This window comes from Stigmatopora nigra, chromosome 6 (genome assembly GCF_051989575.1).
Source record: "Stigmatopora nigra isolate UIUO_SnigA chromosome 6, RoL_Snig_1.1, whole genome shotgun sequence".
Taxonomy (NCBI): domain Eukaryota; kingdom Metazoa; phylum Chordata; class Actinopteri; order Syngnathiformes; family Syngnathidae; genus Stigmatopora; species Stigmatopora nigra.
Genome location: NC_135513.1, coordinates 14,114,043 through 14,133,055, shown reverse-complemented (window position 1 = coordinate 14,133,055; position 19,013 = coordinate 14,114,043). Strand labels below are relative to the sequence as shown.

Here is a 19,013-nt window from a genome sequence, read left to right as displayed (position 1 = left end):
CCGGGCCGCCACTTTGACACGTGTACCTTTTTTAGTTGATAAAGATGGATGTTTTTGGCTTGAAAAGTGAGTCTTGGTTGAGGATTGGGTTACATTTAATTTAAATGAGTTGTCATAATAAGTTTTGTTGGAATATATAGTTTATAAGCATTTATGGTTTATGACAGAAATTGTTTTTTGGGAGTTTATTAATTAGTATTTAGTATTTTTGGGGTTTATTGGCGAATAGGAGTATGTGGAAAATGCATCTTATATAATGCTGGGCTTTGGGAGTTAACTGTAGTAGTGTATTGTAAAAAAAATATGGTAATAATAGTTGTGGATATAGAATATAGATCTGTTTGGAAATATCCTATTTGAATTCATGGAAATAATATTTGCTTGGAGGGAATTAATTAGTGGTGGCTTTTTGGTCTTGGCTCATTTGTGGGGTGCTTAACTCTGCAAATAAACTGAATACTAAAGTGGAAGTAGTAGAATAAAAAAGGAAATGAATGAATAATATATGTATTGCACTGTGCTTAACATAGACTTAAGAAATCAGAGCAGTTTTTTAATTAAAATAACTGAAAGACTAATGTATTACTAGATAAGAAGATTTTAAAGAAGGGATAAAATGACAAAAAACAACATGAGGTTGACAGTTTTTTGTTTATTTTAGATATTCAGTTGAAAATTAAACATCAATATATATATATAGATATGTAAGAATATTTTCATGTAGTTTTTTTATGAATAAAAAAAATAATGCAAAAAAATAATAATGTAAAATGACATTAAAAGAAATATATATAGGTATGTAAGAATATTTTCATCTTGTTTTTTTATAAATAAAAAGAATAATAATGCAAAAAAATAATGGCATAAAAAGACATTTTGTTTAAATTTTAGATGAGAAATTGTTATAAATTTTTTGGTTGTTTCGAACTAGATTATAAATAAAAAAATATAGGTATGTAAGAATATTTGCATCTTGTTTTTATATAAAAAAAATTATAATGCAAAAAAATGACATTTTATTTAGAATTTAGATTAAAATTTTGAATCAAAATTTTGTGTTTTGAACCAGATTATAAATCAAGTTATGCAAATTAAAATAGATTAAAACATAAATCAATGACAATAAACATCTAAACTAAAAATAATAATAATTAACAAAAAAAAGCTAGTTGGCTGTTTTGATCAAAAAAGTCACTAAAGAATTTTTTCTGATTTAAAATGCCACAAATTGGCAACAACAACCCTCTCAAAATCAACATTCTCATTGGTCCTTATCTCCCAATTACATCTCTCCAACCTTTTCCAGAAAACAATTTGTACGTTCCGGCCTGTGTGATTAAAAAAAATGAAGGCTAATTTAACCCAAACGTATCATTTTGCGCTTTTTGGCACGCGGGAGGCATTTTGTGAGGGAGGGTCGGCAGGCCGTCCTCAAGCACTCGATGGTACGGCATGTTACGGCGTTCTACCTCCCTCATTCCTTCACCATCACGTCCACGGGAGAGGAGGAGGAACAAAGACACGGTCGGGAGATTCTGCCAAAAAAACAAACCTTATTATTCTGCCTGTGTTGCAAATAGTTGGGGTGTCACAATCCCTGATAAGTGTCCCGAAAATGTTCTTTGGCTACGCTCGGTTCGTACCGTGTCAGCCGTTCGTTCGAGTACGGCCGTGCCAAGAATGTTCGTGTAATTGGAAGCGCGGGTTGAATCCAAGAAATACACTTTTGCGGACTTACAGAATATGCCAAATGTCTACACACCCTTGTTGGAAGGGACGATTTAGCGTAACATAAGCCTAGAGTGTGTGTTTTTGGGGGATGTGGGAGGAAGTTGGAGTAGGCTAGCATGTGGGAAGTACCCAGAGAAAAGCCATGAGTTGGTTAAAAAGTTTCTACAGCCTTGGTGAAGGGATGAGTTAGTGTAACATAAGGCTAGAGTGCATGTTTTTGGGGATGTGGGAGGAAGTTGGAGTAGCCTAGCATGTGGGGAGTACCCACAGAAAAGCCATGAGTTGGTTAAAAAGTTTGCACAGCCTTGGTGGAGGGATGATATAGCGTAACATAAGCCTAGAGTGTGTTTTGGCGGGTGTAGGAGGAAGATAGAGTACCCAGAGAAAAGCCATGAGTTGGTTAAAATGTTTATATGGCTTTGGTGAAGGGATGATTTAGCATACGGTTAGCCTAGCATTCATGTTTTTGGTGTGTGGGATGAAGCTGGAGTACCCAAAGAAAACCCATGAGAAGTTGGTTAAAAAAGTCCATTGGTGAAGGGACAATTTAGCATAAGATTAGCTTAGCATTCATGTTTTTTATTATGTTTGAGAAAGCCAGAGTACACAGCAAAAACCCATAGTAAGAACATGCATAGGAAGACCGAAACCGGAATCGAACCCTGAATCCCATAACTGCGAGCCGGACTTACTAACCACTTTACCACTGTACCACCTAGAATTTTTTTTTCAAAAACAAAATATTTTTTGCTTCTTTTCCCAATTTCCTCTGTATCTTAACCCTCAGTTTTACCAACCATAAAAATCACAGTTCGCATTTCATCATCAAAAATATCCCAAACCAACCTTCCACCAAAATCTCAAATAAATCGAATATCAATCTTCATCAAAGACATTCAACAAAATCAGGTGCATATTTCCCATAATTCCACCATGTTTAACCCCCCCCCCCCCTTCATCCCCCAAGTGGATTTTCCTCCACTCCGCAATCCGTTTGGAGTCCAACCAGCTTCAATAATTTATCTCCTGCGCCTTCTTGGCTTTCTCTCCATGTTACTCTTTGTCCAACCCCCCCCACCCCCCCACCCCAACACCCCCCAACCCCCCTACCGCCATCTTTCTTGTTCCTCAACCCATCATTTGTTTGCTTTGAGGAGCTAAATCTTGTTTGCGCGTATTAATAAGTCAAAGCGGATTATCTCGACCCCCCCATTTTCTTCGAAGCCGTCGGCTCACGCAAACCGAGTACACGAAATTTGGCGATGGTGGCGGTGGTGGTGTAACGTTCTCCGAGTTCGCAGGCGGCGGGCGCTCTGTTTGCAGAAAGGCCGAGCGCGCCCCGGCTAATTAGATTAATTCCGATGCCTGTAATGATTGCTCGCCATCTATTTTTAATGAGTGGCGCATATCAAAGAGCAGCAAAGCATGCCAACGGCGCCCGAGCCAACTGACGCTCGAGGCTCGCAAACCCCCCACTTGAGTGGTGTACGCACGTATTTGAACTAGCGGGGAACCATCCTGTCCCAACGCTGATAATAGCCCTGGATATCTCTAACTATCAAACAATATTTGACCCTAAATACTCAAAAATTGAGTTTTCTGCAGTCAAAAATCTAACAATATTTTCATTCTATTCCTTCATTTATAACCAATTTTCCAACTTCAAACAGATTGGACTTCCATCCCTTTCAATGGTATTTTAACTATGTCAACCCTAAGAACTCTAATGCACTAAATGTATAGTACACGGGTGTCAAAGTGGCGGCCCGGGGGCCAAATCTGGTCCGCCGCATCATTTTGTGCGGCCAAAGAAAGTGAATCATGTGCTGATTTTCTGTTTTTGGATCAAATTAAAATGAAGAGTATAGATGGATATTAAATTTCCTGATTTTCCCCCTTTTAAATCAATAATTGTCATTTTTTAACCATTTTTTTCTGTGTTTTTAGTTCAAAAAGTATTTTGTAAAATCTAAAAATATATTTGAAAAAAAGCTAAAATAAACATTGTTTCAGAGTATAGATGTATATTAAATTTCCAGATTTTCCCCCTTTTAAATCAATAATTGTCATTTTTTTAATCAATTTTTTTCTGTTTTTAGTTCAAAAATAATTTTGTAAAATGAAAAAAATATATTAATAAAAGCTAAAATAAACATTGTTTTAGATCTATAAAAAACTGAATATTCAGAGCTTTTAATCCAGTTCTTTAAATCCATTTATTTAAAAAAAATATATATATTATATCAAAAATGGTCCGGCCCACATTAAAACAAGTTGACATTAACTCCGAGTATGACACCCTTTGTATATTATGTTCAATGGCAAACTAAGAGTTATTTAAACGAACAAAAATGTAATTACTGCCATCCCTCCTTGGGCAAATATATTGGACATTTATCCCCATCAATACTACAGCAAAACATCATTGGCTATGAACGCAACATATCTTTAATGCTAACTCTCTTCCTTTCACCATTCCTTCATGCTAACCCTGCTAGTTGCTATTCTTTCGGCTAAATCTAAAAGAAGCCACTTTCTTCTTCCCGAGCCATCATGTGAAAAAAATAAATAAAAACGAGGGTGAAAAGGGCACGTAAACACAGACGAGGACTAGCTAAGCAGAAACGACGACGCTCGAGGCCTAATTGGTGGACAAGCACGGGTGTCGTCAAGTCCAGACGTGGTAGATGGAGGAGATAGTGACCTCAAGACTCCTTGTAATTGCCTTGTAGTGTTAACACAAGCTGCCGTTAGCTTAGCATAATACGATGCTACTTCAGATCAACAATGGTTGCTTTGTCAGCTTTGTTGATTTCATGTGGGCCGGATCATTTTAGATATAATATTTCGATTTTTTTATATAAATGGATTAAAAGAAGTGGATTGAAAGCCTTGAATATTTCGTTTTTTTATAGATTTAAAACAATGTTTATTTGAGCTTGTTTTATATGTATTTTTAGATTTTACAAAATTATTTTTGGACTAAAAACACAGAAAAAACAGAAAGTCGGTAAAAAAGAACTGGATTAAAATCTCTAAATCTTCCATTTTTTTATAGATCTAAAACAATGTTTATTTTAGATTTTTTTGAATATATTTTTAGATTTTACAAAATTATTTTTTAACTAAAAAAAAAAAAAAGGATTAAAAAATGACAATTATTGATTTAAAAGGGGAAAAAAATCAGGGAATTTAATATACATTTATACTCTTCATTTTAATTTCATCCTAAAACAGAAAGTCAGCAAAATTCACTTTCCCGGGCCGCACAAAATGATGTAGTGGACCAGATTTTGGCCCCCGGGCCTCCACTTTGACACCAATGTTTTAGAGAATGTAATAGATTAACGTTTTGAATGTTTTAAATAGCCAAAAATACGATTTGTGCTTGCTTTTGAATATGTTTTCCGATTTTAATGACTGGAAACAACTACTTTAATATTTGATGGAAATCTGCTCATATTTATTAGGCATATTTGCGAGAAAATTCAGTTCCAAGTCTTATGTTGACCTTTGTGTGGTTTAGTTCGACGGGCATCAAACAAACAGAGCCTAGAGACGTCAAATTATGTATTAAAAATGAGAATCATGCATTAATAAAGTGGGGGTGACGCTAAGAGATGGCAAAGGTGTCAGAAAACAGATTATTTTGATCATTTATTAGTCACTGATTGTTTTTTTATATAATTAGTTGATGATTCAGTTCTATATAATTAGTTGATGATTCAGTTCATGCGTAAATCATGTTTTTTTTATTGTTGTATTAGACTCGGTTTTGAGATTTGGGAATACAAGAATAATCATAAATATAAATACGCCAAGTTAGACTATGGGGATCATGTTATGATCTCATTTTTATTTGTAATTAGCGGTTTTGAATAAAATTTGTGGATGTGGGAGCAGTTAATATTATTATTTATTGGAAAAATCATATCAATCATATTTATTTCATTATTATTATTAGTAGCAGTTTTTTAAAATAATCTATTGGCAAGAATAAGTAGAAAAACAAATATATTGTTTGTAAGATTTTTTATAATTTTTATTAATTAAAAAATACAAAAATAAGTTGAAAAAACTTTATAAAATATTAAAATAGTTGTTAGATTTTTTTTGCATTCTCAGTTAAGAAATTCCTTAACCAGCAATTTAGTATATATGTATGTATATATAAATGTATACATTTAAATGTATGTAGTTATATATGTGGATATATATTTGCATGCAGATGTGTATATATACATGTATATGTATGTATATATAAATGTATATTTATATATATGTAGTTGTGTCAATATATATTTGCATGTAGATGTGTACATGTGTGTATGTTTATATGTATGTGTATATGTACATGTCCATGTATATGTATATGTATATGTATATGTATATGTATATGTATATGTATATGTATATGTATATGTATATGTATGTATATATGTATATATATTATAGCATAGTAAATCATACCAAATTAGGAAAGGGCCGTTTTTTTATATATTTTTTGCATCGAGACCAAATTTGAACAGTGAAACATCGCCCGTTGTCTTTTTCTGAATGAGCCCCCCCTCCCCACCTCGTCATTGGCATTGCCCCCCCTCCCTCGTTCCCAATCGTCCCCCAATCAACAACGGTGTATGTGCCGCACATGTTTTTTTATTCAATTTTCTCCATCTTTTCATCTCACGCCACCGCCAGAACGCTTCCTGCTATTTTCCTCCCAGCTCGGTACAAACGAATAACAGATGTGAGAGGGTCGGCAGGCGAAAAAATTCCCCTACGGGACCACCCCACCCCATCCCCCCCAAACCCACCTCCACCACCTTCTTGTGTGACTCGTATGCGACAACCTTTGCACTTCTTTTGTTCCTTCTCCAAATCGTCCACTGGCTTTTTTGCGGGTGAAATCCCACTCAGTATTTGTACTAAAGAGGTTAAAACTATAAATCACTTTCTTGTTTGTCTTGTTTATTAGAAAGGTAGTCTCTCCCGGTGGTATGTAAAGTACGCTTAGCACTTGCTAATAGGGATGTCCCAGTGGTGTATTTTTTTTGCATACTCAGCTGATTTTACGGATCTCCCGATGCAATACGATTTCCGAGTTTTTCTCAGGAGGTGACAAGTGGGATTTTTCCATCTGGGCCTCCAGACGACTTATTTCGTTTTTCAGGTTTTTTTGGGGGGTTATTTGATCACTGGCGAGTTAGACGGACCACTGACACTGTGCAGATGTGAAACACTCATCTGGTCGTCTGGATTTTTTTTTTTTTTTTACGTTGTGGGATGGCAAAGAGGATTTTGGGCTTGTGGGATTTGCTCGGACGTGTATTCTGTTTGGCGAAAAAAATCATAGTTTGGTCCAGAAGGATGTTTTTCTTGTGATAATTGGTCTCACTACTACTAAAACATTCAAAATTTACATATTTTGGTGGTGTGAAATGTAAAATGTAACAGTAATGGTGCCAATAATCTGGTACGCACCAGTGATTTTTTTAAATAGACAGTAAATCTATATTTTTATTATTTATTTTTCTCAAATTTAGTCAAATTATTCCGCAAACTTGATGAAAAATAGTTTTTTCTTCTTACGAAGGCCGTACATCTCAATTTTGAACAAATTGCAGTAGACAGCTTTAATTGTCAGCAGACATTTGTATCAGGCGGCCATCTTGGGTGGGGCAACTAGTAGTATGAAAGGACAATATATTGCAAGTATTGGTGTAATGGTAACAATGAAGGCCATACATGTAAAATAGAACGAACAAATTGTGATAAATTGCTTTAATTCTTGGCAGAAACATGTATCTGGCGGCCATCTTGGGTAGGGCAACTAGCAGTTGGAAAGGACATTTTGCAATTATTGGTGCAACCCTAGTTATGAAGGTCGTACATCTAAAATTTGGACAAATTGCAATAAACTGCTTTAATTTTTGGCAGACGTGTATTTTGGCGGCCATCTTGGGTAGGGCAACTAGCAGTTGGAAAGTATTGGTGTAACCCTAATTTTGTAGGCCATAAATCTCAAATTTAAACAAACAAATTTCAATAAAGTACTTTAATTTTTGGCAGACGTGTATTTTGGCGGCCATCTTGGGTAGGGCAACTAGCAGTTGGAAAGTATTGATGTAACCCTGACTTTGCAGGCCGTAAATTTCAAATTTAAACTAATTTCAATAAAGTACTTAAATTTTGGGCAGACGTGTATTTTGGCGGCCATCTTGGGTAGGGCAACTAACAGTTGGAAAGTATTGGCGTAACCCTAATTTTGACGGCCAAAAATTTCAAATTTAAACAAAAAAAATTCAATAAACTACTTTAATTTTTGGCAGACGTGTCTTTTGGCGGCCATCTTGGGTAGGGCAACTAGCAGTTATGCCACAAAGACGCCATATTTGACCCTTCCACCTTCCGATTGGATATGGACGATCCCCCTTTTGGTCAGAAGGCCTGTTAAGGCCAACGTTCTCCCCGTCAGCGGCGTTGGGAGCGTTTGTCGGTCCAAGAAAAACAGATCGCTTCCCGCGCCGGCGTATCGCGTTACTCTTCCACTCTCCGTGTAACGTCAAGTCGTGGCCTCGCGAAAGTGCAAGTGGCCAGGAAAAATAAAGCGGAGTCACCTAATTCGAGAACATGAAACATTTTTGGCCGACATTCGGTAAAGTCATCAGATCGCGAGGGAGGAAGGCAGAGTGGGGGGTGAGTTGAGAGTTGGGGGGGTTTACGAGCTCCCCCGAAACAAGACGTGTTCATCCCCGGGTTACGCTGCGCATCGTGTCGAGCGTGCTGACTTTGATTTTTTTTAATGAACAGCTCAATATCTAATTCATTAAAGTGGCTGTTTCATTTGATGCCTTTTCCTGACTCTGTCGGAAGTGAAAAAAGGGCCGGGGAGGGGGCGGAGTTAGGGAACGCCGTCTGATCTATGAAAACGTTTCGGCGCCGCTGACGATGGTGGACGTCCAGTGCGGTTTTGTATTCAATTTATCTGATGGTAGCCAATGAGGGAACGTTAACAAGCTAACATAGCTAACTATACCATGTTCTATAGTAGCGTTTATATTGCATATCATTTTTCTATCAGTTTCATCATCTTATTAATTTTCTGTGCACTTTTTATATCATTTTCCTTGTATAATGACAATAGAAGCATTTATTTCAATCATTTGCTGAGTACAATGGGGTGCTGTAGCTTATTCCAGTTCATTATGGCAAAAAAATGTATCCTATATTATTTAGTATAATATTAAAAAGGTACTTTTCCATTTAGTGTAAAATCTGAGAAATGCAACAAAATATAGTCCGTATTCAAGCATTTTTTGGGGAGCCATATTTCATCATCTCATTTCCTGAACCGGTCTATCCTCATTAGGGTCGCGGGGGGTGCTGGAGCCACCCTGAATTGGTGGCTAGCTAATCCCAGGCCACAACGAGACAACAAAAAACAATCAGTCGTAACTAGGGGCAATTTAGTGTCCAATTAACCTACCATGTTTGTTTTTGGAATGTGGGAGGAAACCGGAGTACCCGGAAGAAACCCACATACATGCAAACTCCACACAACCTGGACTCGAACCCAGAACCAGCTAAATTAAAAAAATATTTTTGTTATTAGGTACAAACCAATGCACATTTTGCAGCGTGCTGTAGATTAGACACCCGCACTGGAGTCCATAATATTGTCACTCCGATGTTCACGGGGGGGAGCGTATCCCCCCCTGCGGGTTGCCCAGACATGGCTGTTATTACACAGAGGGCAACGCTACAAGTTCCAAAGTATTGATTTCCCGCCTTGTCGAGAGGCAGGGAACTGTCACGACCAGAAGCAAAAAAACGAGAGCGCTAACAAACAACCAGCTTCCGAGGTCCCCCTTCCCCTACGGCAGGGGGAGCAGTATTCGTGTTTTTTTGAAAGGAATAAAAAAACGAGGAAGTTAACCGTCAAAAAGCGCCAAGGCCGTTTGAAATGACAATAGCTCGACTTGAGATTTTTTTTTCTTTTTTTTTCCTCCGAGAGGACGCTTAGATGTCGGAAAGCGGAGGAATGATAGGCAGCAGGTGGCGGCGGAGGCGAGGACCAGTCACTCGTTTGCTCGCCGGCTGAGCCTTTGAGTCCTACGCCGAGGGAGGAAAGGAAGGAAGGAAGGACGGTAGATGGGGATTTTTTTTTTTTGTTCGTGTAGCAGGATTTGACAAGAAAAAAAAAAGGTAGTGAGTGCTGTCACCTAAAGCGACGGGTTGCCTTTTCTACGCTTTTCCCGCGGCTTTGTCAGAGAGATCAGGGTGACGGACGCTTAAGAGGCCTGGATGGAGTCGCCAACCTGGGATTTTGAGTCTTTTGCTAACAAGCTCAGGAACAACTCGGCTTCTTTGAGAATATCCAGGAGGGGTTTTGCGTTTTTTTTTTTACTGAGTAAATGTATTCATGGCGTATTTTTTGGCTTATCGGTACTTGGCAATGGATGAAAGGGAGGGTAGTAGTCTTGTGTAACAATTATTAGGTGCCGTATTTTCACGACTATAAGGCGCACTTAAAAGTCTTACATTTTCTCCAAAATAGACAGTGCGCCTTATAATCCAGTGCGCCTTATATATGGAAAAAACACAAAACCAAAAACAAAAAACTACCACTGTTGGATATTAAAAAAACACAAACGCCTGAACTGAAACAATACTGTTAAATATGCAGAAGCCATCTTAGTTTACAAATTCTTCCATCATATAGCTCCTCCCCCACTGCAAGATTTTATACAAAAAAATCCAAAACATTAACAATGGCTGGCTCTAGAGGTGACTGTGTAGTGAGTGAGTGCTTCATACCTGGAAGTCAATAGCAATTACTGTATTTTCACCACTATAAGGCGCACTCAAAAGTATTACATTTTCTCCAAAAATAGACAGTGCGCCTTATAATACAATGTGCCTTATAATACAGGAATTGTTAAATTAAGGTCGAGGGACAGATTTTTGTGTGGATATAATGTCCCATTTTTTGTTTACATAACCCGAACTGGAATTTGTCCACGCCAAAATAAAATTGGACAACTGGCTAATCGCACTCTCGGCGGACCCACGACAGGGCGATTAAACGCCAAGATGATGACAGTTAACGCTAAAAGGGGTCTCGTTGGGGGTGCCGGAGAGAGGACACCTGACGTGGCAACAGATGACTTAACATCGTTAGGCTGGTCCAAACTTGTAATGACATTTATACACATATCTTAAAAAAAAATTAGTCAAATAAAACTTTTCTTTTCTCAAGTAAAACAATGTTACCAAAAATAAACAAAAAAAATAATTGAAGATTAAAAAAATAATCAAATTAAAACAATAATAAATGAACTATTGTATTATTGGGTAATAAATCCCAAAACAATATTACAGAAATTCAATTTAAAAAATAACAATAAAAAAAAAACAAAAAATCGAATTATTAAAAAAAAAAATTACAAAAAATGTTAAATCAAATTTTAAAAAAGATAGCTTGACTATTAATTATATAAAAAATAAAACTAATGAATTATTGCTGCAGCAATAATGAATGAGTAAAAATATCACTGTCTAAGTACCGTATTTTCACGACTATAAGGCGCACTTAAAAGTCTTAAATTTTCTCCAAAATAGACAGTGCGCCTTATAATACAGTGCGCCTTATATATAGAAAAAATATCATTCATTGAGGGTGCGCCTTATAGTCGTGAAAATACGGTAATCATATTTTTCCCAACATCTCACCGACGCAAACGAGCGTAACGACGCCACCCGGCGACGGGTACACCTCGCCCCCCGCTGTCCGGCACCCCCTTTGGCCGCACCGACGGCGTGCCATGCGTAGGGGAGGGGCCCCCGCTGGGAGGAAATGGGCCATTAGCACGGTCCTCGCCCCGGTGTTTTACTCCACTTGAGTACACATCAGACCGGGGCCGTCCCCCTCGCTCACACGTGCTAATTAGCCCGGCGACGGGGCACGGATCTTCCCGCCTCGGGAGCGTTGGCGCAGCTGTGCCGTCGCTTCATTAGCGTTTCGAGAAGTGGCCGTCTCGCTAACGCTAATGCTAACATGCGGTCCATTTTTTTTTTTAGGAATCGGCCTCAGAAAAGTTATTTGACTAATTGTGTGATGTCTTAAAAATGGTGGAGATGGTCCGTTTTGGGGTGGTAAAAGTGATTGGTCGCCTCTTAGTGCAGTAGATGCTATAATTATTTGATGAATGAATGGCTGTTTGATTTTAAGAGATTGTGTTGACCTTGTTTTTGAGGTTTTGACTCATTGTGTGGGAGGATAGGAAAGACTAAGATATGACTTGGTTTTAGTTATTGGTTAATGTATGATAGTTATAATGGATTGGACGTCCAGTGTTGTCAATGTCAATAAGAAATATTCTTTGTCTATTGTTAGATTACTGAGTTAAAAAATATTTGGGCAAGTTTTGGATTTGTTTTGCAGGTGTACAAAAAAGTGAATGGTTAACCGAAATCTGGATGTTTTTTATTAAATTAGATAACTTTATTCATCATTTATTTGGGAAATTTCATTGTCACTGTAGCAAGAGGGTGAGAATACAGACACAGTAAAATACATTTTAGATATAAATAAATAGGTAATAAATAGGGGTACATAGCATGTGGTAAATATACATATACATACACAAACATACATATACATACACACATACACAAACATACATTTACATACACACAAACATACATATACATACACATATACTACATATACATATACACACATACATGCACATACATACACATGTGCATATACATATGCACATACACATATACACATACCTATACACATACCTATACACATACATATACAGACATTTGGTCTCAACATTCAGCCATTTGTTTTTGTTGAAGAGCTACTCTAATTGTACTTCTATTGATAAAAGCATATTTTTTCATGTGATTTCGTCTTATATTCAGGTAATCAATTCAGACCAAAAGTCTATTCTGCGTCATAGTGCCAAATTAAGTACCTTCTCGGAAATACTGCAATTTGCAAAATACAAAAACTACAGCTACCAGTAAAGTCATCGCTCTCCTAGTATTTCTTCAAAAAAACTCAAGATTGAGTGACTTTAATTAGCCAAGTACAGAAAGTAGGTAGTAGGAAAAATAATATCGGAATTCCATTTTATCTAAAGAAAAGTCCCATTTCGGAAGCTTTAAATCTCCAAAACCGGCTAAATCGAATTTCCGCGCCTGTTAATTGAAAACCTCTGTAACGGGGGTCTCTTATCACGCCGCCGGATCGCATGAGTATCGAAGCACGCGACACTTCACAGGACCACCGGATCAGTGTCAGGTGGATTACACAAGATGATGAGCTGATGCGTGTCCCGGAAAAAAAAAGCCCCCACACAACCCGCCCCCCCCCATCCCACACCTCCGCTTTTTTTTTTTGCTGTCCAGCCCGCCATCCTGATTAAAAATTTCAGCTCTGCTGCCTTTCTAATTAATTAGCGAGGCCACTCGGAGGAGCGGCGGAGCAATTAGTCTGCGGCGAGGCCGATGATGCCTATCGCTGGAGCATCACCGCGCAAGCTGTCGCTCGCCGCCCCACGGCAGGGCCGAGACTCTCGGGGCTTGGGGTTTTTTTTTGGGGGGGGGGGGGGGGGGGGTTCGCGGAGTAGTAGTAGTAGTAGTAGTACCCTTCTACCGTCTGCGCTATGTGACTGAGGGTGGGTAATGATTTTGATTGACAGTGGCTGCTTGTCCAGTAGTTGTAGTAGTAGTAGTCGTTTTTGTAGTAGTAGTAGTTGTTGTAGTAGTAGTAGTAGTTGTAGTAGTAGTTGTTGTTGTAGTAGTAGTTGTTGTAGTAGTAGTAGTTGTTGTTGTAGTAGTAGTTGTTGTAGTAGTAGTTGTTGTAGTTGTAGTAGTTGTTGTAGTAGTTGTAGAAGTTGTTGTAGTTGTAGTAGTAGTAGTTGTAGTAGTTGTAGTAGTTGTTGTAGTAGTTGTTGTAGTAGTAGTTATGGTAGTAGTAGTTGTAGTAGTAGTAGTTGTTGTAGTAGTAGTTATGGTAATAGTAGTTGTAGTTTTTGTAGTAGTAGTAGGAGTAGTAGTTGTTGTAGTAGTAGTTATGGAAGTAGTAGTAGGAGTAGTAGTGTGTTATGCATTCACTAAACGGCGCTGTAGTAGTAGTAGTTTGTTGTGTTCATTAGATGGCGCTGCAGTAGTCGTAGTAGTAGTGGTTAGGAGTTGTGAACTAGATGGTGGGATATATCATAAAAAATATACAAGGCGCATCGGCTTATAAGACTGCTAAAACACGATTTAATCTACACATTAGCGCAAAAAAGCGCTGATCTGACTCAAAACAAGACCCCACAAGCCCCTCCCCCTTACATGACAGTCTTAAAAACATACGCTGGCAGGCAAATAATTACAAAGTGGCATAAAAAATGAGCTTTCCCAGCAAAAAAAACCCGGACTAATATAAAAAAATACACAAAAACAAACCCAGTCACTTTGCTGATTAGCACAAAAAAACGACATATTTCAAAGAGGACGTCAAAGCTTTACATTCGTTCATTAGACACAACTTTAGCGGAGCAAAAAGTTACGAGTCGGCTTGGAAAAAAAAAACAGATGTACTTATTAGATCGACGTGTCTGACATTTTGTCGACATAAGTAATTAATTTAGCCTTTCTATGGGGAAGGTCCAAAGAGCCCAATTAGCATAGCTAATATTGCCGCGTGGCATGAAAAAAATTAAAAAGAAACATACCCCCCCCCTTTTTATATACAGAGGGAATATTCAAATGGCTCGCCTTCATTATTCAAAGGAGTAAGCAAAAGTCACGATGGGAGTCGTACTCGCGGGACCGCCATGGAGATGATAATCAATCTTTTATTTCTGCAAATAAACATAACATCGTCTCATCTAGAAAGTCCCTTAATTCTACACGCAAGGGATTAATTGTCAATTTATGGATTATGGAAGTGGAGGGGAAATAAGTAGTGGGGGTTAGTTTGATATGTTTTTCTTGGTAAAAAATGGAGATTTTTTTGTATGTATTTGTGTTTTATTTAGGTGGTTTGGTTATTTTTGAGGGTTTTTTATGTGTTGTGATTTTGGGTGTTTTTGTGAAATTGCTGTTTAATTTCTGGATTATGGAAGTGGAGGAGAATTAAGTAGGGGGGGTAGTTTGAAATGTTTTTCTTGGAAAAAATTGGAGATTTTTTTGTATTTTTTTGTTATTTGTTTTGGTGGGAGGGTTATTTTTGAGGGGTTTTTATGTGTTGTGATTTTGGGGTGTTTTGAGTGGTTTTGGGGGTTGTTTTTGTGGAATTGATGTTTAAAATACGGATTGGTGAGGGTGTTTTGATAGGTGATTTTTTGGGGGGGGGATATTGTCTTTTTTGAGACTGTTGGTAGTAATTATTTTGGTTTATTCATGGTTTTTAATTGCAGTTTTTTGGTATTTCTTCCTAAAATCGTAATTGTCGGCCAATATGTCCACCAATTTGGGCTTAAAGATGTTTGCCTTGTATTTTTTTTTTGCAATAATTCATGAATCCTCGCAACTTTTTGTTTAAATTGCAGTTTTAAAAAGCTACTTAGTGACAACATTTACTTAATGTTAAAGCGGAAAAGTGCAGGTTCGTCTTAAGCTTCTTGTGCGGGCCACATTCAATAAAATGTTCCAGCGAGTCAATAAAAAGTATCTTGAACAAAAATCCCCTCCACAATTGATCCAAACTTGCTATCCCAGCTAAAACTTTATTGACTTATCTCCACGACAACCAAATTCACGTTTACAAAAACTCAACCATTAATCTCCAAAATGGACTAAAAGTTGCTGTTTTCCCCCCAAATTCAAAATCCCCAACAAAGTCTAAATTTTCTCCTTTATTTCATTCCTATTTAATTTTTTTTAACATAACGGAGGGCCATTGTGGTTCTGTGTTTTCTATTTTCACAGTTCGTTCAGGTATTTGTTTTCAGGCGAACTCGGGGGGCCCCACTACTGCAAGGCCCCCACTTTCTGGCCCGATTCTCCCACTCGTCTAGCTATAACAAAGTCAATATTACAAAGAGGTAACACATGTCGAGGTATGCTTCGGGCCTGCCGCGCCGCTGTGATCCAAAGCATTGGGACACACACACACACACCCACACACACAACCAACACTGTAAAAAATACAAAAAATGCATACCTCCACTAAGAAAAGTCCACCTTTTTTCCTGGTGATTTTTTTGCGGTTAAAAGTGTTATTTCGGCTGAGCTCCTACGTGTCACATGTGTAGTAAGTGCAAAGTACTTGTTAGTGTATATATGTGTGTGTGTGTGTATAAGTATGTGTGTGGATAAGTGTTTGTGTGTGAGGGTCAGTTTGTTTTGTTTTACACACACACACACACTCATAACCAACACTGTAAAAAATATTAAAAAATGCATACCTCCGCTAAGAAAAGTCCACCTTTTTTCCTGGTGATTTTTTTTTGCGGTTAAAAGTGTTATTTCGACTTAGTTTGTACGTGTCACATGTGTAGTAAGTGCAAAGTACTTGTTAGTAGTATATATGTGTGTGTGTGTATAAGTGTGTATGTTAGGGTCAGTTTGTTTTGTTTTACACACACACACACACACATAACCAACACTGTAAAAAATATTAAAAAATGCATACCTCTGCTAAGAAAAGTCCACCTTTTTTTTTTAGGTTAAAAGTGTTATTTCGGCTGAGTTCATACGTGTCACATGTGTAGTAAGTGCAAAGTACTTGTTAGTAGTGTATATGTGTGTGTGTATAAGTGTGTGTATAGGTGTTTGTGTATAGGTGTTTGTGTGTGAGGGTCAGTTTGTTTTGTTTTACACACACACACACACACATAACTAACACTGTAAAAAATATTAAAAAATGCATACCTCTGCTAAGAAAAGTCCACTTTTTTTGCGGTTAAAAGTGTTATTTTGGCTGAGCTCGTACGTGTCACATGTGTAGTAAGTGCAAAGTACTTCTTAGTATATATGTATGTGTGTATAAGTGTGTGTGTGTGTGTGTGTTAGGGTCAGTTTGTTTTGTTTTTCCCCTTACTTCAGCACATCTGAGAGAGCTTTTCTGGAACTCCTGAGCCCTGTCTAAACAAAGATGGCCCAAAAGTGAGGCGTGGAAGGGGAGGGTGGAAGTGGGCGTCTTGTTGGATGGAACCGCGTGCAACCTGGGACTTGGGGGTTTGTGTGGGGGGGTTCGAAACCGAGCCCCTGAGAAAAGCAGCTGGAAACACGGAGACTTTGCGGTTATTTTTCTTTTTTTTCTTTCTTGCCAGCTCCTCTTCATCCCCTTCATACCCTTTTCGTTTGTCCTCCCTGAGTCCAGCTGCACTCACATGTGTCCCCCCACCCCCCAAACCCCGAAACCCCCGCCTGCCGGTCTCCCCCCCCCCCCCCCCCACCCCCGGAGTCAATGCCACTGCCAAGGCGAGGCAGATTGTCGCAGCTGCGAACACTTTACGGGCCCTTTTAAACGTGGGCCCGACGTTCATTAGTTGGGGACGCCGGGAGACGTTTGCACGAAATGACTCGCACGATAAGGTCGTGGCGAATTTGGCGGCGGAAAAGTTTGTAGCGTTGACGGGATGGTAGCTGAAGTCGAGTGTCGTCGGTTATGAAATCGCTAGGAATTGTGGGAAATTAAAAACTAGCTTAATTCATATATATATATATATATATATATATATATATATATATATATATATATATATATATATATATATATATATATATATATATATATATATATATATATATATATATATATATATATATATATATATATATATATATATATATATATATATATATATATATATATATATATATATATATATATATATATATATATATATATATATATATATATATATATATATATATATATATATATATATATATATATATATATATATATATATATATATATATATATATATATATATATATATATATATATATATATATATATATATATATATATATATATATATATATATATATATATATATATATATATATATATATATATATATAAATAAAACTCCACAGTTACATATTTGATCATTACGTATTAGCATGTGGACATTGTAGCACATGCTACTAGCATTAGCATCCTTGTATTTTGTTGTTTGTTGTCCTTACCACTTGATTTAAAATGAAAGTTACAAAAAATCCATTTAGGGATGATGTGTTAATACTTTTAATACTTCAAAATAAATAAATACTTGATTAGCTGATTAGGCTCATTATGTATAAGCATTTGGACATTGTAGCACATGCTACTAGCATTAGCATTCTTGTGTTTTGTTGTTTGTCGTCCTTACCACTTGATTTACATTGAAAAACAAAAAAATCCATTTAGGGATGCTGTTATAATACTTCAAAATAAATAAATACCCGTTTAGGCTCATTTCATATTAGCATGTGCACATTGTAGCACATGCTAGTAGCAAAAGCATCCTAATATTTTGTTGTTTGTCGTCTTTACTACTTGATTTAAATTGAAATCTACATTAAATCCATTAAGGGATACTATCTTAATACTTAAAATTAAATAATTACCTTACAAGACTCATTCCGTATTAGCATGTCCACATTGTAGCACATGCTAACACCGTATTAGCATGCTACTTTGTTGTTTGTAGTCCTTAACACTTGAGTTCCATTGACAATTACATCAAATTCCATTTACTTGCTAAGAATGACATTGAGTGATCTTGTTTCAATACTTAAAAAACATAAATACCTGATATTTTTTTACCCAAATGTCTGAAAATGAGGCGATTGTAAGCTTTTTCGTTGCACCCTTTGACTCGTGAATGACGCCTGGTTGTCATTTGGTCCCTTCTATCTTTGAACTTTGTAAGCCTGATAAAGAGAAGAAACAAAACACACACTTAGATGGACTTTTCCTTTTCTTAGCGAGTGACACACTTTTCTTTCGGCTTGTCATCACATCCTTACCGTCTCTCGCTCGCGGTTTGTCGTTTACCGGACTGGTTTTGTCGTAAATATGGACGTCCGACTCTCGCAGGGCACCTGAAGGCATCGTGTTGCCATGTTGGCGGAGGTAAAAGCTATTTTGAGATGTTTTTAGTGGTTGCCATGTTGTACTTTTTCCAATAATCTGGAAATGAAGTGAACAAATTGTTGTTAAAATGCTGTTTAGTGACTAGAGAAGAGGATTTGTTGTGGATTTTTGGGGGATTATTGTGAGGAAAGACGTGGCTGTCGCCGATTTGTTTGCGTTTTGTAATCATCTATTTAGT

General features: G+C 37.3%; 1 protein-coding gene and 1 long non-coding RNA gene across 4 annotated transcripts in view; one reads left to right on the top strand and one right to left on the bottom strand.

Annotated features, from left to right (window-relative positions):
- The window catches only part of bnc2 (basonuclin zinc finger protein 2), a 151,384-nt gene that overhangs the window by 79,316 nt on the left and 53,055 nt on the right, over positions 1-19,013 (top strand). The gene's annotated exons all lie outside the window — the stretch shown is intronic.
- On the bottom strand, positions 928-18,866 carry LOC144198352 (uncharacterized). The gene is made up of 3 exons (XR_013326695.1): positions 18,709-18,866; positions 18,491-18,612; positions 928-1,535 (listed from the first exon to the last, which is right to left on the bottom strand). It is a non-coding gene; the product is annotated as an uncharacterized LOC144198352 (long non-coding RNA).